At 39.6% G+C, this 26,269-nt stretch overlaps 1 protein-coding gene across 3 annotated transcripts in view; it reads right to left on the bottom strand.

The window, feature by feature from the left end:
• The window catches only part of TBL1XR1 (TBL1X/Y related 1), a 117,141-nt gene that overhangs the window by 23,074 nt on the left and 67,798 nt on the right, over positions 1 to 26,269 (bottom strand). For 2 of the 3 annotated variants that reach the window (XM_068406400.1, XM_068406402.1), the window contains one exon: positions 16,220 to 16,287. The exons of the other annotated variant lie outside the window; for it this stretch is intronic. The gene's annotated coding sequence lies outside the window, so the exon portion shown is untranslated. The remainder of the gene's footprint in view (positions 1 to 16,219; positions 16,288 to 26,269) is intronic. 3 annotated transcript variants of the gene reach the window in all.

Here is a 26,269-nt window from a genome sequence, read left to right on the forward strand (position 1 = left end):
GCTAGTGCAACACAACTTGTAAAGGTACACTAATACCAACCCTGCCTCGCTCCATCCACAGCCCCCAGCGATGCCTGACATACAAGGTATACCTGTCAAATTACAGTATACTTTGAGGGCTCGTTTATTGAGCAGTGTGTGAAATGAATGTCATTTTTAGCCATTTCATGCATTAGCAACCAATTCTACCATGTGCAGGATCAAACAGTAATTCTATTCAGCTATGCTGTGTTGTCATACCTGGTGCAAACCATCTTTATTTCAGACTACTTGTTACAGATAAGTTCTGTAGGAAGAGGAACAATATTCTCCCTAAGAAGAAAAGGCAATTATATTTAAGAAGACTTGTAAAGAAACCTTTTTACATTACACACACAAACGGTAGTATTTGTTTCATGGGTCTGTTACCGATTTTTAAAATCTTGCTGCATCATCCAAAAAGATCAAAATGCAGAAATCAGATGAAAGTGCTATTTGCTACACAGAGAAGACCTGCATTATTAATAAAAAGAGGGCTCCCCACTCCAAGCAGAATTGTGGAGATGCCACATAAATTCACCTGTTACGTAGCTGGACAGCTAAAGAAAACACGCTAACATTCTGCTTGTCTGTCAGGAGTGTTATTTGCCCTGTCCGTGTCAAATCAGTATCATTTTTCAAGGCTAGTTCACAGTGTTTTCCACAAGACACTTTAGGAAGGCAAGGATGAGCCGTGCCACACGCTGCCCTGCCTGGCTATCAGGAGGTGGCACTGCAACACCAGCTGTTATACCCTAACAACAGCAAAACACAGAAATGTGGTCAATAAATACACCGGTTGCCTGATGAGGACGTGAAACTGAAAAGGGTGCAAAAGTTTCCAGTTTTTTACCTAAATATTGCTTTATCCATTTTTTCAGTGCTTATTTAGATTTTCTGTATTTACCGTCATCCCAGGAGCAGTCGCTCAGCCAGCGCCCAGGATACAACCATCGCCCGGCCAAGGGAAGTGAGGAATTGTGAGAAGATGAAGCACCACAAAACCACCCTCCTTCCCCTCCCAAACACAAACTATCAAATTAAAGAGAACATACAGCAGAAGTACAGATAGGAGAGGATACAATAATTCCTTTCCTTCAACAAATTTTAAATCGATACCCAGCTTGCCTCTGGCTGCTGGGCTTATGCTGCCCACCCTCGGAACTAGGGGCAAAGCCAGACACCCCTCAGCAAAGGGCACCTCCAGCCTCGGGAGCACTTTGCAGGCAGCTGAAGAACCAGCTCAGAGCTGCCTGCACCCCACTGCATGTGGTGCGAGCAAGGCGTTGACGGCGAAAAGGAGCAGAGGTGGGACGGAGAGGGGAACCACTGACCCCAGGGTCACGGGCCACGTTGCTCTCAGTGCTCAACACGCACGGCCACCCTCTCGCTTCATGCTGAAGTTAGAGCTTACCAAGGATGTCTGCCAAAGAGAAACAGGAATGGGAAAGAAAATAAACCCGCTAGCCTACAAACCACGGGAGCTTCATTTTCCCTAATGCCCCAAACAAGGTCCCAGGGCTTGTTTGGGAGGTGATGGGGAAGATTTCTTAAAAGTGGTGTCATGAAAATGGAAAGAGAAACACGAATAGAGGAGGAAAGGCTGAAAAGAAGAAAACTCAAGGAGAAAAAAAAATAACTTTATGTATGCACCCATGCATGTACACACAAAACCCACATACTAGCAGATCTACTTCATTACTTCAATGGGTGCAAGCTGGAACACAGGAGGTTCCACTTAAATATGAGGAAAAACTTCTTTACGGTGAGGGTGACTGAACACTGGAACAGGCTGCCCAGAGAGGTTGTGGAGTCTCCTTCTCTGGAGACATTCAAAACCCGCCTGGACGCGTTCCTGTGTGATATGGTCTAGGCAATCCTGCCCCGGCAGGGGGATTGGACTAGATGATCTTTCAACGTCCCTTCCAATCCCTAACATTCTGTGATTCTGTGATTAATGCTAGTTTATTTCCCCCAAATCCGATATTCCCATGTGCAATTGACTATTTATTTTGGGTATGTAATAGGATATTAATATTGCTCTTTATTTTAGATAAAGCAATTAAATAACAGAAAAGACAAATAAGTGATCCAAAAATAAGAAATGACACATAATTCCTACCAGTCGTCTGTTTCTAGCCTAATTTGCAAAGGGACCTTTAAAAATATTCCAAGATATCTGCACCTGTACGTCCCAAATCCAATCTGAGAATACAACAAGATCCTTGAGGCCCTTTTTTCCAGCTCTTATAAAAATTCCAAGTGTTCCTCAAAACATTCAGTGGATTTACAGGAAATACAGCAAAGTACAGTGCACCCACACTACTGTTTTAGTGCCAAGTGTGCTCTTAAAGGAAATCTCCCGCTCACCCTTACATTTGTTTTGCACCCTGGAGCAGTCGCAGTGCATGTGAAGTAGATTCCTTGCAGGTAAAAAAAAAAAAAAAAAAAAAAGCTAAAAAATGTCTGTGCACAAGGGCTCTCTAACCATGCCCAAACTGCTCATTGGCTTCCAGTCCCTGGGACCACACCAGGATCAATATCCACTGCTTAAAACCAAGTCCACTTCAGCACATCTCTGCTCAGGCTCTCTCAGCCCACACACATCCCTGCGATGGTTGGCAATGTTGTAGTGCCAACAAAACTGTGTTACAGTGTAAGCACCCCATCACACTGTTCTCTCCGATCATCTGAAACCACCAGGCCACAGGCACTGGTTATATGTAGGATCCTCTTCCTGAAGGATGAGCCCGTGGTTTATAATACCACTGTTCAATTAGAATCAGCATAGTATCAAGATACCCCAGGTAATTCTTAATGTCGCTATAGAAAGTCCCTGAACTCCCAAAATTTATCAGGCATAAAACATACCATCCATAAAATAAAAGTCAATTGTCTATACAGATGCTGGGCTCAAGATCTACTCAAGAACTAGGTGTGCCACAGGTCAGGAACAGACACGATGCACACCTGTGCTTTAGACAGATTGACCTGCTCATTCCAACTCTGAACCCATGTCAGAAATCACACAAAAAGTCATTCAGAAACTATGTTTTTCCAAAGAAAATGAGGTTTCTTGTCCCAAAGCCAACACACCAACTCTGACTTAGCTTCCACTTAGCAAAAACATGCCTGTATTTCCGTAATATGCCTACTGTAAGTCAGACACATCAGCACGCAGAGTCTCACACGGGATCCTCCACCCCTTGAGGACCATTCACACACTTTCATACTTTGGGTAACATTTACAGGTAAAATGTGTTATAACGACATCAAGTTCCACTATCACGAACACCGGATCTGCAGGCTAATGGGTACCCAACAGTACAAATCTGATTGCATTTCTGACAGATTATTATCCTACTCTGCATGTCTATGCTACCTTCATACTCTTCCTCCAGGTTCATGCCAAATGCTAGAGAACAGATGCTGCCTGATACGGCTCCTGGCCTAAGAGTCTTTTTAGGATTTTTTTTGGTGTGGGGTGTTTTGTTTTTGTTTTGTTTTGTTTTTTTAAACAAACCTGAACTGGCAGAGAAAGTTTATACATCAGATTAGCACTTTGTAGCTCTTAATCGCAGTTTTATAACGCATAGTAGATTTACTACAGTTAGATTTATTGTATCATCAAACAACAGCCTAAGAAAATAGTATTTGTACAGTTTTAGGTGGGCTCTAACATATCCTAATTAGGTGGGGTAACAGAAAAATCTGGCAGGCTGCTGTGAATAATTCTTCCCCAAAACATACCAATCATTAGTTTGATACCAAATACGATATGTTAAAGGGAACAGCTAATGCCCTGGGGTAGCTCTGAAAAATGTTTAATGTTCAGATATAAACAGATTGCTACGTTTATCCACAGAAAACAGAAGTCTGGCTACCGAAACAATAAATCTCCTACAACAGAAATATTATCACTAGTCCTTTTACTTTTTCCTCTTTCACAAGAAATCCAGACAAACATTTCGCCAGCATGTGTGCACATGGAGAGTGATACCATTTTTTTAAAATGCTGTTTAAGGATAGTCCTTTTTTCAATGACAACAGTTTAAAAAAAAAAAAGGGGGGGGGGTGGGGGCAAATTACACGGCCCAACCTGGGACTGCGTAGTTTTTTAATTCCACCCAAAAAACGTGTAGGTGCATACAACTCCTTTAGACAGCTTTATTACAATTCTGCTTTACATCTGTATTTCCTCTCCTAAAAATAAAAATGAAGTCCTGCATGCGATACACAACTTCTCTTCCTTACACTTTGCAACGAACACTGGGAGTCCCTCAGGCTGGCAAACACATCTGCTGAACTCGACAGCTATGTGGTTGCTGTCATGGGGGTTCAGGGCACAGACAACACCCCGCAGCCCAGGAAAGTGCCAATGCTCTGAACTCCACCTCTTGTCCAGCTGTATCCAGGTTGAAAAGACAGTGAGGTACCAATGCCACCAAGTCTGCTTTGACTTATCAACCCAGAGGTGCAGAAGAAAGCACAATGGGTGCTACTTAAATCCAACCACTCAGACCAGGCAAACTCCTGGGTTTGCGAGGTCTCTTCATTCAGATATCAAATCTGCCATGTGAGTAGCTTGCAGAAGTGGAGTTTCAATCCAGGGCTCCACAAAACGCTGTTGCTGTGGGCTGCTGTTCTGCTGGAGCCTTCTCCAAAGGCTCTTCCCCAAGACATGGTGGGTCTACCCCAAACAGCTGCTGAACTCAGTAAGACTACACCCAAAAAAGAGTTATGTATAGCCCTTTATAAATGGTTTATAAAGGAAAACTCTAAATAAATTCATGGTTCCTGTATGTCAAGCATGCAGTGAATGATCAGTGTTGTACATCCTTCTGTGTAAGAATTTATTAGACATCAATTTCAATCAAAATTAACATTTTCTCATACTTTAAAAAGAAGAGAAAAAAGTTGACTCTTCTTTAACAGTATCAACTAATTGCTCTAAACACTCCTATTTGCTCCTTCACATCTTCATTTGAGAGACAGGGGCCAATATTGTATTGGGCACAATACAAATGAGCCCTTATTAAAGTTCTCCTACTATCTGACACTCGGTAATTAGGAATTCTTTCTAACCTGAATTTAAAGGAAAACATTTTTTAAATTAAATGCATAAGCTTTGTGCCTTATATTTCAAAAGGAAAGTTATCTCATTTTCTGTATTTTTACCTGTCTCTAAACGGCTATTATTTAAATGTGCCTTTTTTATTTTAAGATTCAATAATCTGTCAAACGTGAACTTGCATGAAGAATTATCTGTAATTCTACCTAATGAAACTTCTTACTGATTTCCCATGATCAAGTTTTGCTAGTTTTCCTTCTAGCAATTTAAACCGAGAGATGCTTCTCATGTTCATCTTTTAACTCTACTGCTTTGCTTTTAATCTCAAGAATACAGCTTCATTTCCAAATACTAAAAAAATAATTTTTCCTTTTGTCATCTGAATTGTTTTCCTTAGCTCAGGCAATAAATATTTGTATTCTGTACTTCAGCTTTAGTGACCTAATTTATGGCAACAATCTCTGTCTTCCCATGCCAATTTGAGAGTATGAAGCATACAAGATGACAAAGCCAGTTTGAAATTTTCTGAAAAAAAAAAAAAAAGAATTATAGCCCTGAAAGGAAAGGGAAAAAAAAAAAACAACACCAAAACCACCCAAAACCTTAGCTAAAAACAACAGTTACCATCTACTTATCTGTCCCCAGAAACACCAAGCACAGTCCTGAGTACTATTACAAAATAAGCTACAGATGAAGCCCATTTGTTGGTTTTGCCTAGAGCAAAGTAGTATTTAATTACTGAACTATGAATCTCCTCCCCAAAGTCATATGCTGCGTGACCCAGGAGACTGGGATTCCGGATGTTACAGCACAGACACAAGCGACACTATATCCAGTATCATATTTCCAGGGCTATGGCTACAAAGCTGCAACTTCTATGCTTTCTAGAGTTAAAAACACATCTTCCTGGACAGCTATAGGGCATCTTGCAGTGATTCTTGGCAGATATATTTTGTAAATCCCTAGAATGACTAAAAAAACAGGGATATTTCTGGTACTGACACTTTATTCCACGCCCTTTAGGTTCCTAAACCTCTTTTTTTCTTAGTTACAGTGCAACACAAGAAGAAATTATGTGTTTGGGGGAGATTTTTCTCTTTATATCCTCTATCAGAATAGCAAAAAGGTATTGTCTATTAGTATTTTAAAGACTTTTCAATTGTTTGGGGAACAATGCAAATAGACATCTCTTTCCAGGCACAACTTTTCTGCATGATAATTACAGACCTGTTGAAATGGAGGTAGTTCTGATACATCTTTCTTCAGGTGCAAATACCTTATTCCTTCAAAACTTAAAAGCCAAACCCAGCTGCTGAGAACATGCACCTGTATGCCAGTAAAACCAGCAGCAGAAAGTCCTGCCTCAACTTTGACTGCTTTACGAAAGCCATCCGTCCCTGACTCCTCCCCATGATCCCAACCCCAAACATCCCATCTTGCTCCTCTGAAGGCAGCCAACGAGAGGACTTTTAATCACACAGCTCAAGCCCACTGACGCAGGCAAACTACGATTAAACGAAAACTGTCCAGAAGTAGTAGTTAAAAAGTTAAATCACTGCCCTCCTTCAATACTTAAATAATCTTCTGAGCATACCAGGAAATATAACCGAAGATTATTAAATTCTCCTTGTCAAACACCTAATCCAGACCAAAGGCATTTTTCAGAAAAGAGGAACCAGTGGCTGGATGGGCTGGATGACCTTCGGGGTTAGACCGTTCCATCTGTGCACAAACTCGGCAGGTGCCTATGGCAGCCAAACTGGAAATGCAGCATTTCTAAAATTGATTAGAAACGGTTCACTTCTGATTGATCACCGGAATCAGCACATTTACCTGGGGAAGCAGTAGTACAGGCTTGGCCAGTATGGATTACTTCAGAAGATGACCTGCAAAATCCACCTTCTAGGCTCTGTATGCTAACCTGTATCTGCTCTGTAACAGAGTGAAGTACCAGATAAAAGCTTGTCATTCCTCCAGGGAGAGACATCTGTCCCCAAAAAGGGGAAATTCTCTTATTGGAGGGGCCACCATGGGAACAGTGACATGGTCAAGCAAGCTGTAGAGCTTCCATTCTTAGGCCATTAGAAGGATGTCCCTTTAGACAGAGTTACAGTCCTTCAAAAACACATAACTCAAATAAATTAAGGCTTTTGCAATCACACAGATAGACCCTTTCTCAAGAAGGCTTTGTAAAATTGTTAAACGGCTTTACTAAGTGCTAAAATAACGGCCTACTAATATTCTCTAGATCTAGACATAGAATAGCAGTAGGTTGCTGGGATCAAGTGCTAGAAGATGAAAACTGGAAGAAGCGTTATCCGCTACGTTGTTTAAAACCCCATGCAACATGCCTCTTCAGCATGCACAGAGTTTTAAGCATGCAACTATACGACTGCTCATCTCCTGTGCTGCAGCAAAAAATTAATTATGGATGAATGTGGGAGCACACCCATTAATCCTCACTTGGATCAAACTGTGTAAAAATTTCAGAGAAAATAACTGATTGAGAAGAGCTCTTGAGTTGGTCAAAATGAGCCCTATCAAGAGCTTCTGCTGAGACTAAGGGAGGGGAGGGGCAATGCCCTAAAAACGTCTTGTATTTGTGACCACGCACCATTGAAAATAAGCACAAGTACTATGGTTCAAGCTTTTTGATCAAGAACGTGTAGAAATTAAACAGTTAAACAGAGTTAGAGATCTACATGCTGTGCTAAGTTTCTGCTCTCAGCTGATTTACTCTCATTTTCACTGCTGGAAACCCCGCTGAATAACATGACCTGTAAGTCTGATCAAGAACATTCCATTTTTTCCAATGCGTTGTTCCTGATGTTCCCACAATAGATCATTCAGGGCTCTAAGGGACTGCGTCAATTGAATTGAATGATGTGGTCGCCTGCTGGTACATAAATGCAAAGGCAAAGCTGAGGGGGTTTATTTTCAAAATAGGAGACATTGATCCCGTGACAATGTTCCATTACCCTGACTTTATTTCTGTTAGAGACAGTGATTACATCTACATCAATCGCTTTGAGCTGATGGATATTGGTGCACTAACAGTGGCACAGTTTTTCACTATGCTGCTGCCACTGACCTGCATACTGATGGCGTACAAAAAGATTCATTCTGAGCTTGGACTAATGCTACTTATTTGTCAATGAAAAATCTACTGAAGTTTGGGCAGAATTTCTTAATTAGTCAATTTTCAACTGTCTGTGATTTTGGATTTTTTTTTTTTTTTTTTTTTTTTGTTCTGGAAATCTTACTGTGGAATCGTGATGAGTGACTGTGTGGCCTGGCACGGATTCTATTTGTTATGATTAATATATTTATATTGCTACAAAGTTCTTACAAGCATCTGTGGAAAGAAATCTCTGCACTCCTACAATACCATCCCTATCTTAACTGGGGATTTTTTCATACAGCTGTATGGATTCCTCTTCCATTTGCCCATACCATCACCCTTTCACAGTTTCTATCTGCTGTACTTGCCATCTTTCCCCGGCTGGTGATCCATCTTCTGGCTTTCATCTCTTGATCTGACACACGATCTTGAGCCTGTGGTCACGCATTTGCCCTGTTTTTCACCTCTTCAACATGCACTGCCTACAAGTACTCTGCACTCCTGAATTCATCTCTCCAACCGCTTCCAAGAGCACTGACTTTATCTGTACTTCCTTCAGTCATTTCTTTTTCTGTGTCCTTCTTTCACTGCTTTTCCATTACAACACATCAGTTGCTAACATTTTGCACAAATAAACTCTGATGGTTGAAAAAAATTCAATTCATCTTCAACAACAGTGATTTCTATTCCAGCTAAGCCCTGTTCATGTTATTTGTTCTTGTTTGTTTAGCCTTGTGCCCTGAGTCACGTCCTGAAGTGCCTGCAGGAGAAAGGACTTTGACTCGCTTCAGTGTAGTTACCGCCACGGGTTCCCTCATTCTTGATTAGGAAGTTTATTTAATGCTGCCATAACAACACATTGAGGAGATCTGGAGTTATACCTACACGGAGTAACAAAGCACAGCAGAGATCGAGGTTAGCAGCATCTGAACAAGGGCAGAAACAAGGATAACAGCATGCCTGCCACCAACCAGCATCTTCTCATGGCACCCCTCTGCACCATGCTGACATCTACAACTCATGGTAGCGTAAGGTTGGGCACCTTCTTGCTGAAGTCCATTCCATACTGCACATCTATAATTTTTCCACAGCCAAAAGTAAAACAAAGAGACCCCAAATCTTCCTCTGTGGTGTGCCCTGGTACTTGCAAGGCTGAGCCTTTAGGGACTCAACCAGACCTTGCCTAGGAGATCCAAGAGCATTCATCTGTGCAGCAATGAATTTTGGTAGAGTCTGAGTTTTGAAATACCCATTAGAGGCCACCTCTGCCTCATGGTTTTGGATTGGGTCTTTTTTGTGAAATGCTAGGTTTTATTAAGTTTGCTATCATTACTCAGGTAATTATCCTAAATTCCTGCAGGTCTTTGGGATCTGGTTCTTCTTTCCCAGTGAACAACTAAAGACAAACTAAAACCAAAGACACTTTACATCAGTTTGGACACAGATGACTACACAAACATGACCTTTTCCAATAAAGGATCCACTTGTTTGCCCTGCCCTTGGTATATGAGCCTGAATGCTCTCACCTCAGCTTTTTAAGCACCTACAAAGCTACTATCAAGTGCAAGTTTTATTTTCAGCATAGCAGTTGACAGAACTACCCTATAAATAATACTAACCACATAAACGGAGTAAGAGAAGCATTTTCTGCAGCGAAAGACCCAGAAGAAAGGGTGCTCTATGAACCCAGCTGGACTAAACAATTTAAAACAGAAAGCATCTTCCTCAACTCCTACATTACTTTAGAACAGATCTTGGATTATCAGGCATAACAGAACTTCTGCAGTGTTGGGGATATAAACCTGCAATTTGATTAGAGGGGAAAAAAAAAAAGAGAGACAGTAACAAGGCACTTTGTTCACAGAGCAGGTGAAGAGGGTTTGATCTATCTACACACAAATAAACCCACCCTGTTTCCCCATTGTTAAGCCTAGTCTTATACACCTGTCCCATGAGAAAAGAAGTTTTGGAACTATGTACTTAGGCAGCGTCTAGTTTGGGGATAACAAATAATTTTTCTGAAATCCCTTTGTGAGCACGCTAAAGCTGCCAATTTTTTCCTGAGGCAGATGTTTTGATGACTACTAACAGCTCCAAGTCCACTGTTTCTGAAAAGTGAAGGCTGAAATGTAAAACCCCTGTGAGAAAATACCATAATGTGGTGGGAAAAAAAAAAAAAAAAAAGGAAAAAACCCCCTAAAAACCTCACAGGAGACAGAGAAGATCCTTCAATTAGAATTTATTACAATTTCAAGTCAGGAAAATAGAACTGTTAACAAGAAAAGATATCATCTCCAGCTTTAGTGGCCATTAATCAAGAACAACTACATCAGAACCTGCTACTTACTGAAGAGGAAGCCAAATATTTATTTTTTTTTTTTTAAATTGGGATGAAGAAAAAGCAAGCAATGCCCTAAAGATAGGGAAAACAATGAATTAATGACACTAAGAATGCAGGGGGTTTGGTTTCCTTGTTTGTTTGTTTGTTTTTTTATAATGGCTTCTGACTACTTGGGACAAGGCCAGTACTACTCATGAGTTGTGGACTTATGGCAAACAGGAAGATTGGTACTTCTGAATGTTCATAATAGAAATACACTGTGCTTTAGACATGTTTTTCTCTATTAACCCAGATATTAAACATGTTGAGAATCCAACTGCAGTTGGACAGCAAAATTTGGTATTGAAAGTATGTGCCAACATTCATCATATTTAGTGTTCAAAGCTCTCTACAGCCATGAAACATATCCTAAAGCCTGGAATAAATTAAATCTAAACTGACAAGTTCTTTCTAGCCCCAAGATATTCACCTAAAAGATTTAAAGATGTGTAACTCATAATTGACTGCAGCATTATGCATGAATGGAGAGTTTTAAAGAAGGCTTAAGAAAGTTTACCCTCAGATTAAAAACTCAGCTCTGTTTCCTTTACCCAAGCGTTTTCACATCCAGCCCTGTTTATTAAAGCAGCCTGAATTGAGCCTGTGGGAATACGCAGGTAAATAACCATTAAGAGTTCAGGACCTTAAAAAATTAAAAAACCCCACCTTCACAAAACCAAAAATAATAGATAACATGCTTCTGCAATTGGCCATAAAATGTAAAAAAAAAAAAAGAACTTGTGAATCTACGTTAGCTATGTCTGCTCCCACACTCCTCCACTATCCCTGCCTCATTAGATTGCTAATCTGCAAAACAAGACATCCTTTCCTCATAACCACTCCACCAATACCACCTACAACAACTTTCTTTCATTCCCAAATAAAAGCCTGATGAAACAAAATGCAACAATAGTATTAAAAGGTGCAAACTGCAGCTCTGAGTTTTTAAAAGCTGTCTTAGAACTGTGGCACATTTTTGTTCAAGAATAATCAAATTGAAATGTCTGAGCTTAAATGACAGAAATCAGTTACCAATGCAAAGAAGATCGAGTGCAAGAGAGTGGTATGAAACCATCTTCACACCTAGGTGCTTTTTTTTTTAATTAAAGACTAATTAGCAGGAAGAAATAATTAAATCAGAGCATTCCTCAGAAAAGAGAGATGTACTAATTAAAATTAATTTAATGCTTACAAATTTACTTTAGAAAAAAAGACCATTGATGCAGATCAGAAACCAACCGCACTTACTTTAGCATCTCAAGATTTAACTTCAGGTGGACTTTCAAATTAGGTAGTTAAATTTTCCAGAAGCACCTACATCACTTGGAAGCCTTATTGGAATTGACTTTTAATGAAGAACAGGGTGTCAAGTACTTGCCTTTTCTGGGTACTTCCTAAGACCAAGCTGATGTGTCTCTCAAAACCCATGAAACAAATCAAGAAACAAACACTGTCTGACAAACATTTTTTGGTATTCAAAGAGTCAAAGCTCTTCTCATCTGTTGAATTTAAATCAAGGATTACAGTAAGAGTTTGATATCCATGATCTTAGCTCTCCTAAGGAGCCTGGGCACGGCCACACATGAACACGACCGATTGCAGCCGCAGACAGCACTCAATGATTCATAGGTGTTAGGCCGTGACACAGCATGATCAACATACTCGTCCTATTTTCTATTTACAACCTAAAATAATATAAATGTGAAACCAAAGTAGCATTCTCATTTCTTCTTTCACCACACTATACACCAATCTGCAATATTGATGCAATCTATTACAGAACTAATACAGAAATAAAGCAACAGCAAACGCAAGCAACATCTCAGAGATGCTGCACCAGCCATGGGCAAGCAGACACGTATCCCTCAGATGGCACTGGGAATGGCAGTCCAGAGGCAGGGTAGGGGCTGTTGGCGTAGGTCGTGTGGGCAGAGTACTGCATTACTTTTACTGAAACATACGACTGGACGTTCCTGGGCCACCATTCTCTCATCATCTCTCTCTCAGGGCTGTCATTGCCTCTGCTACACACAGTCTAGGAGCCAACAATCAAAGAATGATAGAGGCAATGAAGTGACTTGCACAGCCCACGCCCCAGCTTCCACTATGGGACAGGACACTCAACTACACAAGAAGCTGAGCTGCAGACATGAGACTCTTGCCAGGACACAGGTAGCTCCGACAAAATCTCCTCATCCCCAGTAACTGCAACAAGGGCCAGATTGTGTTCCAAGCCTTCAAGTATCTCTTTCCTTAATTTATATAATTTTCAGATTCTGCTACAATAAACACCTTCACTGCAGACATTCAGTCTCCGCATCTCTACATCCTACTCTGTGTAAGGTGTCAGGAGCAAAAGCAACACTATCTAGGCCTTAGTGTAGATAACATCTCTATCTATATTAGCTATACCTAAATTTCATATGAAATAGAATTGATTTTTCCCTTTGAGTACATACATTTAATGAAAAACTCACTCATGCCTCCAAAGCTTGTCTAGCCATTAGTTCAGTCCCCCCCTTCCCGCCTTTAGCATCTGCTATTTTTTTTCTCTAAATGAAGCTGTATCAAGGGTCTTTTGGCAGAATATTAAGAACAGCATATATGCTGAGGTGATATGTGTACAATACATAGAAAAGACATGCAATACAGTCATCATCCTTGACCAGATTTTCCAGACCCTGCAAAATATTTTTTTTTTTTTTCCCCTGGGAGCTGTTCCAATATCTGAATCATCAAGAGCAGTCTTGTCTTTTACAAAATGCCCTGAAAAATAAAAACAAGCTTCTTTCCTTGTCTGTTGAAAATGGAGTATTTTACCTAACTCAAATTATCCTAGACTAAGGGCAGCTTTGAATGAATGCCAAGTTCTGATACTTCATCAGTGTTTAAGTCTAGAGGCACATTTATACTATTGCAAACGAAAAATTCCCAGAGATCCTATCAACACGCCTGCCATAACACAGCCCCAGACGGCTCCTACACATTGTAAAGTCACCCATATCTGTAGAAGCAATTCCACTGTTGTTCTTCGAAGATTAAAGAAATGTACCAAATGTTCTTCTTGCTAATTTGGCACTGTACAGAGAGTCTGACTAGTAAAGGAACCTGAACACACCTCTAGAGGGATAAGCAATGAGTTTCAGCAAAATATTAAAGGATGGTTTAAAAGAACACTATTTTTGCTTTTCTGTATAGCACATATGACAGAAAAAAGTTTTTGTTTTGTGAGGGAAGCATCCTTCAAAGCTGTATGCAAAAGCTTGCATGAGTGTCTATACAGACACATAAAAACCTTAACATTTAAAACCGTTGGCTTTGTACAGTAGAAGCAGGAGAATCTATTGAAGAGACTTTTGTCAAATGAACTGAAAGTCACAAAGGATCCAATTAAGACAAAAAGTTCAAACCCAGGACACCACTGCTTCTTTCTGACTGCTTAGGACAACATCAGACATCTGTTCTCACAAATTTGTGAATTAAACCCTTTCAAAGCAAATGTCAAAACCTGATAATCATCATCTGTCCAGTAGGGATCCCCACTCCATTAGAAGGTGCTATTTTGATTTAAAGAGTCTCCTCTACTGGTGCAGTTGGAAATATGATCATAGTTTCACGCTTTTGTGTAGAGAAAACAGTTTTGCTTAGTCAAATTAAACCATCAGCAGAGATAGAAATACACCATGTCTTATAACTGCAGGCTACTATTACATAGGCAGCTGCACCGAAATTGGTTTCAAATTGTCCCACTAATGACCTCTACTCGATCTTTTACAGAATTAAGCAATCACAGTAACTACTTCTGCTAGTTCAGATTTAAACAAATCAGATAGCTTTTAAAAAAAAAAGAAACCCACCATGTTCGGTTATCTTTACCTTACCTCACAAACACTGAATTATCAGGTTCCACACATGAAAAATTCTGCTCACTCATTTCCAGTAACAAAAGCATTATTTGAAAATACAGAGATGAGAGGAAGAAGCCCATGACTTCTCCAGATCACATTATACTTTAATAAGTACTGCACAAATTGCTCACAACATTTTGAAAAATCCTCACGATTTCTCAGACTCCAAAGAGCTCCCATCATCTTTCTTTTCTTACAATATTTATAAAGCTGTGATGTCTTTACTTTGCAGAATTGCTTTTTAATATTCTTGAGTAATGCTACTCAAAACTTCACAATGCCATTTCTCTCATATAAATCTGAAAGCCTATTTTCTTCCACTCCAAGATTTACAAAATCTAATGTAAGTCTACATGCATTATTTGTGCATACTCAAGGTATTATCTACCTGTAGGGCTAGAAACCATACAGTGTGAATAGCACCATGCCCAAATATTTTAGATAGTCCAATCTAATGCAATGACAGCAGGGAAAATGGTTTCAGTCTTTACACCAATTCACTTGTATCTTCAAATAGCATCCTTTTGCTTCCCTAATTTATCAGCCTCCAGAGCCTTCTCAAGCAAGCCCCTGCCCTCCATACCTCCAACACAGAAAGATCTACTACTAGTTTCTCAGGTTAACTAAAGAATCCCAATTAAGAAGTTCTTGTGTACCCCCTCTTGTTTTTAGAAAATAAAAAAAAAGCTTTTGAAAGTATACATAGATATGGATCAATCCAGAAGAATATTTAAACATATTGTAGTCCCATTGACTCCAATTGCTTAAGTGATTTGTTGGAGCAGAGCCAGTACAATAGCTCCCTGCAAGAGCAAGGCCATAAAGCACAGTCAGCGATATCCTTCTCTACCTTGTGGGGGTCTACTTGCAAGATAAGGTTTGTTAAAACAAACTCCCTCTGTCTTTGAGTGCCCTCTATAGACCTAAGAGAGTACACAAATAGAGCTTGCTAAAAACTTTAAGGGATTGTGATTTTCAAAAAAAAAACCAAAAAAAAAAAGGAAAAAAGAAGACGACATCTGCTACACCCACAAGACATTTGTTAAAATACAGCATATATTAAAAATTCTACAGATACAAATGTGGTATCAGTTATCTACTGCTGAAAGAACAAATAGTCAGTTGTGCTCTTGCACAATACTTAAGCATGGCTGCTGCTAGACTGGTTCAGAATGAATTCTCCCTTTATTAGAAAAAGTAAGGTAATCTCATCTCCCTTGTAACTCTAGCCATGAAGAAGAGATAAGAAAATACGTTTAAGGAAAGTATGCAAAATCAAAAGAAATGATTGAGGGATTGCAGTTACATACATTCAAAGAAAACAATTTCAAAATCATGACCGTACATTAAATTTAAGATGAAGAGACTAGTAACAGCACACGGTCTGGATATTTGCCCTCTGAACAACACATTCATACTTTCCTTTAGGAAGCCAAGACTTAATATTTAATATTTCCATACTATGAACTGATGGTGTTATATCATAACAACTCTCAAGGAAATGAATATGGATTTACGTATGAGAGAATAACAGCTCCAAAAGGAGCTGTTAAAGACCATTGAATAAAAGAACACTTAATGTAAAGATACAGTGGACTGCAGAAACCGATACCTAACAAATACTGTAAACACACATAATTGCGATTACTAATACTAAATCATAACAAACTCTCAGTCCACTTTTATGACAAATAAATAGATAAATCATTGAGTGACCTTACCAGAACTACTCTCTGAAACCCCACAAAATTGAGATGTGGCAGCAGTACAGCCCTTGGTATTACACCACCTGTAACACAAACCATATTAGGATAGTTTCTATGAATATTTATTTTAAAGGATGAAAAAAAAGAGGATAAAAGCTATTTTTCTACCAGTCTTCTACTGAAAGCATTAAAATAACAGTTTCATACTGATTACAATATATGTTAGATAAGAAGATAAATGAACAAAAACTAAAGACCATCTTTTGATAACTTACATGGAATATGTTTAAAAAATTACAGGCACAGTTTCAAGTTTCTTCTCACTCTTTCAGTTGAAAACAAAACCCCAGCACAGAACAGAGCATTAGCTTTAATGGAATTTCTGGGTTTTTTTGGATGCTCATATTGACAAAAGGGAACTTCATGAGAACTCAGATTAAAGTTCACAAATGGCAAAGTATTGATGCGGTAGATTATTTTAGTTTTAGCTGAAGTATACAACTAAAATGACTCAATAGCAAGATAAAAAATACGAAAAACAAGGCCAAAATCAAACCAGCCAGTGTTTTCCAAATGGACCATTTGGGATCTGAATTTAACACCAACAAATGAAAAAGAACATGTTATATGAAAGAATCCTTAAAATACCTTCATGGAGTAAATTTCCACAAGCAACTTCAAAACATAAACACTCTCTAGAAGTTAAGTACATTACACACCTGTGACCAGAACAATTACTGACCCTACATTTGTGTAACATAGTGGTTCCTACCACCAATATTCATTACAGATGAAATCATTAGAGTAAACTTACATAAACTAAGGGATTAAAGAAAATGGTTTGAAGGTAAGAGCGCAGGAACGCTGTCTGAGCACTGCAAGAAAAGAATCCACGTAGCAAAAAAATGCTGTTTGAAGCAGGACATACTTAACAGTAAAACAGATAACCCTGCCCCAAATGGAAGAGGATCAGGAAAAGAGCAAACTATTTTCTAATTAATAAACTCCAGCCACAAAGGCTCACAAAATACATTACAAATAACACTGAACCTTCCCAAAGACCTCCGTAAAACAAAGAAAGGCAATACATGCCTTAACACGTAGCATTTAAGACTTTCCATCATCTTAAAAATAATCATTGATGTCTAAGAAACCCTCCATTATTTAGTTTGTTACTAAGCTGAATAAGACTTGAAAATGTTTATTCCTTGTTTTCATCGAGGAACTACAGAGTATTTTGGTCAGCGATCATTTTCCTTATTTAAATTCCCAAAAGATTCAAGTAAACCAGTATCTGCTCCTTCCTGACAGCTGGGTAGATACAGTCTTCAACTCAATGGGAAGAGCCCTGGGAGAGAGGAGGAGGAATGCCACCTACGCTGATGGTACTGCACTCCTCCACGTATATGGAAACTGCAGCAATTGTTTAATGAATATTTAATTTATATTTATATATTAATGGTTCTCCTTTTCAGAATGAGAAGATATAAATACTATGACCTAGAGGTGTGAGAAATAAATGCTACAAATGCTTGGAATACCAAGCTCACCAGCTTCCTCATAATAAAAGTCAGTTTATTCATTACTACTTTTCTAAGAAAAACACTCCAGTACCACCACCTTGGTCTTGAAAAGCGTCCTTGTCCTTCTCTGTAACAACACTTACTGACAGTAGCTCACAAGATAAGTGAAAAGGTCCTGACCCTATATTAATGTAATTTTAATTCTCTGCTAGGCTATTATGTACTGCCTTGATCATTGCTGTGAACTTAACTGTATGTGTCAACTGTATTGCTAAAATTTAATTAAAAAAAAATCAGAAGCAAAGCTTAAAACACTTACAAAATTTTAACTCCAAGAAGAATGATAGTGCAAAAGGTCATTAAAAGGGGATGCTGATCCTGCTGGTTGAACAAACAAGAAGGAGCAATAAGTTTCAACATTTACATGCTTTGAACTTCGTGCATTTTACATTTGCGTTAAGTACTTTTCATTCATTTAGAGTAAACTCTGCTTCAAGTAAATAGCTGATATGACCCCCAAATTGATACCAAACAGGAGAATCAGGAGGCCGGCGCTACAGGAGAGCGGTGTACCATTACAGCCTCCACAGAAACTGCTCTCCACAATTCCCCACAGAACGTACACAGAAACACAACACAGCACTAGAAATTCATCCCTGCATTAGCCTCCCTGCAACAGCAACAGGAAACCTGCTTACAGTTCACTAATTTGCCCTGGGATGGAGAGGGCTGAGAGGGGCACAGCAAGAATTCAATGCACGGCCCAAATTAACAGGTCTTTTAAGACGGACTAAGGGACAAAAGTAGGTTTTCAGCTGGACCCTAACAGCCAGCTACTTCTGCAGTCACGTGCATCACAATGTGACCAGAGAATCCCCTAAACTGTATTTATCCTGGAGACATTTTTTTATCATGTTTCAGATTAATAAATAAGAGTAAAATTTAAGGACAACAGAAAGGGCTTCTTCAAATATATTGCAGGTAAAGCCAACACTAGAGGCAATGTAGGCCCACTGATGAATGAGGTGGGGGTCCTGGAGACAGAGGATAAAAAGAAGGCGGAGTTACTGAATGCCTTCTTTGCCTCTGTCTATACTGTTGGAGGCTGTCCTGAGGAGCCCCGGACCCCTGAGGCCTCAGAAGAAGTCAGGATAGAGGAGGAATCTGTCTTGGTTGATGAGGGCTGGGTCAGGGACCAATTAAGCAACCTGGACGTCCATAAATCCATGGGCCCTGATGGGATGCACCCGCGGGTGCTGAGGGAGCTGGCGGAAGTCATTGCTAGGCCACTCTCCATCATCTTTGCTAAGTCGTGGGCAACGGGAGAGGTGCCTGAGGACTGGAGGAAAGCGAATGTCACTCCAGTCTTCAAAAAGGGCAAGAAGGAGGACCCGGGTAACTATAGACTGGTCAGCCTCACCTCCATCCCCAGAAAGGTGATGGAACAACTTGTTCTTGGTGCTGTCTCTAGGCACATCAAGGATAAGGGGATCATTAGGGGCACTCAGCATGGCTTCACCAACGGGAAGTCTTGCTCAACCAACTTGATAGCCTTTTATGAAGATGTTACCCGGTGGATAGATGATGGTAAAGCTGTGGATGTGGTCTATCTCGATTTCAGTAAAGCGTTTGACACGGTCTCCCACAGCATCCTCGCAGCTAAACTGGGGAAGTGTGGTCTGGATGATCGGGTAGTGAGGTGGATTGTGAACTGGCTGAAGGAAAGAAGCCAGAGAGTAGTGGTCAGCGGGACAGAGTCCAGGTGGAGGTCTGTGTCTAGCGGAGTTCCGCAAGGGTCGGTTCTGGGACCAGTTCTATTCAATATATTCATTAATGACTTGGATGAGGGATTAGAGTGCACTGTCAGCAAGTTCGCTGATGACACAAAACTGGGAGGAGTGGCTGAGATACCGGAAGGCTGCGCAGCCATTCAGAGAGACCTGGACAGGCTGGAGAGTTGGGTGGGGAGAAATTTAATGAAATATAACAAGGGCAAGTGTAGAGTCCTGCATCTGGGCAAGAACAACCCCATGTACCAGTACAAGTTGGGGACAGAGCTGTTGGAGAGCAGCGTAGGGGAAAGGGACCTGGGGGTCCTAGTGGACAGCAGGATGACCATGAGCCAGCAGTGTGCCCTTGTGGCCAAGAAGGCCAATGGCATCCTGGGGTGTATTAGAAGGGGTGTGGTCAGCAGGTCAAGAGAGGTTCTCCTCCCCCTCTACTCTGCCCTGGTGAGGCCGCATCTGGAGTATTGTGTCCAGTTCTGGGCCCCTCAGTTCAAGAAGGACAGGGAACTGCTAGAGAGAGTCCAGCGCAGAGCCACGAAGATGATTAAGGGAGTGGAACATCTCCCTTATGAGGAGAGGCTGAGGGAGCTGGGTCTCTTTAGCTTAGAGAAGAGGAGACTGAGGGGTGACCTCATTAATGTTTATAAATATGTAAAGGGCAAGTGTCAAGAGGATGGAGCCAGGCTCTTCTCAGTGACATCCCTTGACAGGACAAGGGGCAATGGGTGCAAGCTGGAGCACAGGAGGTTCCACTTAAATTTGAGGAAAAACTTCTTTACGGTGAGGGTGACTGAACACTGGAACAGGCTGCCCAGAGAGGTTGTGGACTCTCCTTCTCTGGAGACATTCAAAACACGCCTGGACGCGTTCCTGTGTGATATGGTCTAGGCAATCCTGCTCCGGCAGGGGGATTGGACTAGATGATCTTTCGAGGTCCCTTCCAATCCCTAACATTCTGTGATTCTGTGATTCTGTGAAAATTTATTGCATGTGCTACAAAGACTTAAACATTACATAGAATATGTTCATTTATTTTTTTTTAATTTAAGTTAGTGACATGAACAGAATTTGTAGCATGTAGGACAAAAACTTGACATTTAATTATATTCCTACCAAGCGATGCGATGAATGAAGCACATCACAGGATGCTCACCTATAATCACAGGGAAGAATTCCCCTTACTACCTCCACTCTTCAGACTTTCATTCTGCAGTAATGCTGTGGATTGCTTTGTAGTTACATGCTTAGTCTTTTTTTTTTTCTTACAAGATGCTTGTCTAGATACATTTCAGAGAATCTGAAAAGAATCAAACTGCAAACCCAGTCTCATTTGAAAAAAAAAAAAAAAAAAAAGAGTTGGGGAGGAAGGGAAGGGCTAAAGAGATTTACCAGCCTCAGGGAGAGGACAAGAACAGAAAACACTGAAAAAATGTGGATGATTTTGAGCACCCAACATTTTACACGTGACGCTAACTGGCAACCTTAACAACTGTATCTGTTACTAAAATGCTCACACTCCGTCAGAATTTGTGCATCATGAGCATGAAATCTTTCCCTCCGCAGCTTAAAAGAGCTAGTCTTTTAAAAACTGTACACAAAAATATACATTACTTCTGCATTTCAAAATTAATTGCAGAGCAGGAATTTTATCACATTACCACCAATCCACGTAATGATGCCACGTGTAAACATATTGCACTTGTTTTGGCAAAGGACAGCAACAGAAATGGTAATTTGAAAAAGATTCTGTGAAAAGGTTAGCTTTTTTTCTTGAAGTAGTTAATGAATGTCGGTGCATTTGGTGGATGGGGTACTTGAGAAGGCCATGCTGGATTGACCTGCCACTGGGGCATTCTCCTTGATCAGCACCCAGTCCTAGTTACCCATTTCATGGGAGTTTCTTTTTTCCCACAAGCTTTTTCATTTCGCTAACTGAAAGAAATACAGGGAAAAGTATGTCTTGTAGTTTTCTAAATTAAAGGAACACAGCTATCCAAACTAGACTGACTCGATCTCTTAAAATGATGGCTTTGTTTGCAACTCTGCCAAGCTTTTGGGCAGCAATTTCCAATATAGATTCTTCTCTTCCATGACATGTAACTGAAATCCTTACTACTATTAGATTGGGACTTAAGTCAATGCCATTTGTTTAAAAAAATCAAAAATGGATTTTTTAACAAACAAGTAGCATTTCTTTTTTGAATGACTATCTAGGGGTTTTGCTTGTTTTGATATTAAATCATGTACAGTTAGGGGAAAAAAAGACAAAAAAGTAAATTATGTGCTCATAAAAAGTACTGATGTGCATTTTATAAATTGAATGTGGCCCATCAGGGAGAAAGAAATGATCTACTTTTGGGAAGTATTGTTTACTGCTGCCTTACCCACTAGACCACCTGTTAGTAGTATTTGATGTTTTCTCTCTGTATGACTATAGCAAGGACTGCTACTAAGGTGATAAAATGCATGTGTACAGAAAAAGAATTCAGTATAAACTGACATTAAACAAAAATGTAAGTCTCTCTCTTGAACTTAAAGCAATGCATGTATTTGGATCTTCAGAGAGCTCAGTGCATGAATAAGGCCTTATTTTTAGTCTGTCCTATGAACGCAGCATAATTTCTGGTCTGCTTCTCCCTCCATTTGCATAAACCCAAATGTTACCACTGAGATATTTGATCTCCTCACTACCACTTATTCCCTCTAATCCCTCTATTTCAAAGACCATCCAACCAACAAACGTCACCAGCAGAGAAACCGAAATCCAAGTAATGCGTTAACAAAATAAGGGTTGATTCATCTACAAAAACAAGATTTGCTTTTCCATTTTGTCTCTGCAAACAGTACCACAGATCCCTTTTTGCCACACCTGAGGAAAAAAATCACAACAGGAGAGGTGGCTTAGAGAAAACCAGTCTTGGGTTGAAAAATGCACCTCGGCCTCTTAGACTCGCTCTACGGCACGTAAGCAAATTCTTTAATTTTCAAGTAGGATTGCACTGATTGCTGAATATTTTGTCGTAATTCAGAAGCTTACACACAGCACAACCAAACACAGCATCAGAAGTTAAACTGACAATAAATAATTTATCACATGCAACGTTTAAGATGACAATTCACCAAATAATGGTTATGATCACAAAGTAAACATGACAAAAGTGGTATTTCCTTGATAACAGCAGACGCAGTAATTTCAGGAGAAAACTGAAACACTGATCACAGAGTGATGATTGGAGTGATCCAAGACAGCCCTAATCCTGCTGAAAGGGACTCAGCAAAACTATTCATGAAAATGGATGCAGGAAGTTTGAGCATTACAAAAGCTTAAGTCTTTGGTCATAACCACACTCAAGTTAAAACCTCCAAGAAAATTTTATCCTGTAAGCTTAAGCCCAGACAACTAACATTTTCCATAAAGCTCCCCAGGCAGATGACAACCAGACATGGATTAAAATGCTACAGACAAGCAAAGCTTCAGCATTATTGCATCTTTAAGTATAACTGTACTAGTAAACATTACTTGTTAGCCAAACAGTTATTCCAGGTTCTGAAAGTTAAACTATGAAGTTTAAGATCTTTATCTGTAAAGGATTAATGTTCTGCTTTGACTACCTCGAGGCAATGTCCCAAGTGAACGCACATGTTTTCTTCTCTTCCTTATCCACTGTCATTTCCATAATTCATCCGTTTAACGATTTAAGAAGTCGTACATTACCAGTGCAGAGGATATTTTCAAAGTCCATTGATGATGCTCAAGACATCTTATATTTGACTAGCTGCTGAGGGCACACCAAGGAAGCAGTATGTACACCCATACAAGCTTTGACTGGTGCATATAGGGAGCAGACAGGTTTTTGAGCTTTATTGTTTTGTACATTCTTCAGATGAGATGTGTCTTTCAAACACTGAATGAAAACAACCCAAGAATTAAAGAACTTGAGCAGTGACTTGCATTTCCGATTGCCCGATATCCATCATACATAGAAGACAGGCTTTTTTCCTTCCTTTTCTTTTCTCTTTTTTTTTTCCCTCTTTAGTATTTTGTAGCATATCTCCAAGGAGCTGGTGCATATTGCTTTTTTTTTTCCATGAGATTGCTTATGTACTGTCTATCACAGACACTAATATATATTTCTATAAAGTTACTTGGTCAGACTATTTTGGAAAAAAAATACACTGAAATTGTCATTCTTTCTTTTTGAGAGTTATTCCAGTTCTTTGGCCTAATCATACTTAAAAGTATTTGGCTTAAAGCCTTCAAGTATTATATGTATATTCTCACTGAAAAATGAAACATGGGAATGATTTTTACCAAAGTGTATGGCAGAAGCATTTCATTTTTTAAAGGTTGCCTCCACTTACATTGTTTTATGACTGCTCTTGCAAATGCTACAGGCACTACTTCGCATACTCATTAAGAACGATCTCTGGAGCTTGCATCTCTCTTTCCTAAAAAAGCAGCCTTCAAAATGTAAGCTGATCAAAAGCATTGAAAAGCTGTGGTCTTCTTTCTCATTCCTGAAAATCCTCAATTTTGCCATTTTAATATTTAGTAAAAACATCCCCTCCCTATCACCACCATTCTGCATATGATCTCTAGCAACTTATCTCATGGCAGCAACCCTCACCACGATCACAATCCCAGAGCAGAAGGCTGCTACATGCTTCATGCCTACAAATGCAGAAAACCAGCAGCCTTCAGCTTTCCATTTAGCCGCGTTAAGTCAGTGCCACCATGTTCTCCCAGGAGAAAATCACAAGAGCTGAAACACTGCAAGGGACAGTAGACAAAGACGCTCAGAAATAAGGTCTGCCCTCGCCGCTCTGGGACTGTGAGAAGGAAAGAGCCAAACTGCCAGGCAGTGACCGTGTCTTGCAGGAGCCTCATTTCCTTTCGAATAAATATCAAGTGGCACTTCTGGGATGGAGCACACACCTCAAAGTGGGCTTTAATTTGCCTGGGTATCCATGTAAAAATAGTGGGACTTGGTCCTAAATTGGACTGAAAGCAGGTTATGTCATAATTATGTCATATCTAATTAAAGTCTGTATCACTAAAATAGACACTCACCAAGGTAGATACAAACGTCACTTGGCAGCCACAGAGGTTCTCAAACCTGCAACTGGAACATAGCTCAGGACATGAAAGCATAATAAAGCTACTGACTGAATAGCCTGATTTCTAGAATTTACGTAGATTTGGCCTTTTTTTAATAGCATTGTAGTAACACTTTACTAGAGGGAAAGACAAGTTCTTGGATTTCAGAGTTGTAACTCAATAGTCATATGGAGTTACAACATAGATAGCTCTTGTGCTCTCTCAGGAGACTCAAGTTAAATTCTTGGATCAAGTCTGTAGTGAAAATAAACAGGCAGCATTAACCTGGTCACCATTTATTCATAAATCACATTAAAAAATACCAAATCTTAGTTTACTAAATGGCAGCCCAAAAGATTATGAATGCATCTGTCAGGAGTAACAGCAAAAAGAAAGTGCCTGACCAACTCTTTAAAGTAGCTCTTGTAATCTGTGTATCATCTACTTACGGAGACAAAAATCATCTTGGGACAGACGGATTCACAAAGTCAACTGAACAACTCAAACCAGGCTTACCAACGCCCACGGTCCTGCTCCATGGAAGAGACTTTTGACAAGGAAATAGCGTCTGTTTTTCTCCAATTTTGGAAATATTGCAGCTGCATATTGCTTAACAATTTAGTTTATTAAAGGCAACAACTGTCAAAATCTATACAAACTAATTTGTCATGCAGCAACTTTACATTATTGGAACCTTGTTATAATCTGACTAATGCACGCTATCACTTTCTAACCATGCCTATAATTGGCTTCTTGGCCGTATAGGCCTAAAGAAGTAATCCAAAACATCTTCCAATTACACTGAAAAAAATATGCATGTTTGCAGAAAGTTACATTACTTAATTTTCAGACTCAATAGGCCTTCAATAATTTGAGATTTAAAAAAATGTTTGCAAAGGACACTGATTTTTGGTGCTATTCAGAAAGTCACATGTTTATGTAGGAAAATACCATCTCAAGACTTGTAAACACCAAAGAAGCACATATTGAGATACTTAAGGAATACGAGACAAACTTGAGAAAAAAAGGTCAAAAATTCATTCAAATGGAAGAATATATTCCCAGTCTATACACCCAAACCAAACAAGAAACACAGACATTAAAAAAAGTCCCGTATCTCAAAACTTATGGAGGTATGACAGTTACTCATGAACTTAACTTGTTTACTTTCAACACATGCAACTGCCTATTGCCCTTGCCTGCAATCCTTCACAGATTATTTGAAGTTCCTTGAATCTGTTGGTAGATCGGCAGCAGTTCAAAACACAAGAACTTTGTACAGGAGCCGTTGCTTAATATTCCCAGAGCACGGTATTTGACAGACACTTTCATTGCAGTACCAGGATTGGCATACAGGTAATTTTTAAGATGCTTAAAGTGTTGCAGCCTGCTATATTAAGTCTTTGACAAATACAGTTTACTATTTTTGACAGAAAAGATAAGCAAGTATTACAAGGACAAGCAGGATTGCCCAGATGTAGATATGCTTCTTAGCAAAGGCAAAAACATTGAAGTTGCCACTTGAAATGCAAGGGAATTTTTGTAAATTTTTAATGTATTAGAGATTTTTTTTAAACTACTACAGAATCTTAGAATTTGTCTATAAATCTTGGTAGATTAAGTCTGCACCTTGTGATGGATTCTCATGATTACAGTC

The sequence above is a fragment of the Nyctibius grandis genome, chromosome 8 (genome assembly GCF_013368605.1).
Source record: "Nyctibius grandis isolate bNycGra1 chromosome 8, bNycGra1.pri, whole genome shotgun sequence".
NCBI lineage: Eukaryota > Metazoa > Chordata > Aves > Nyctibiiformes > Nyctibiidae > Nyctibius > Nyctibius grandis.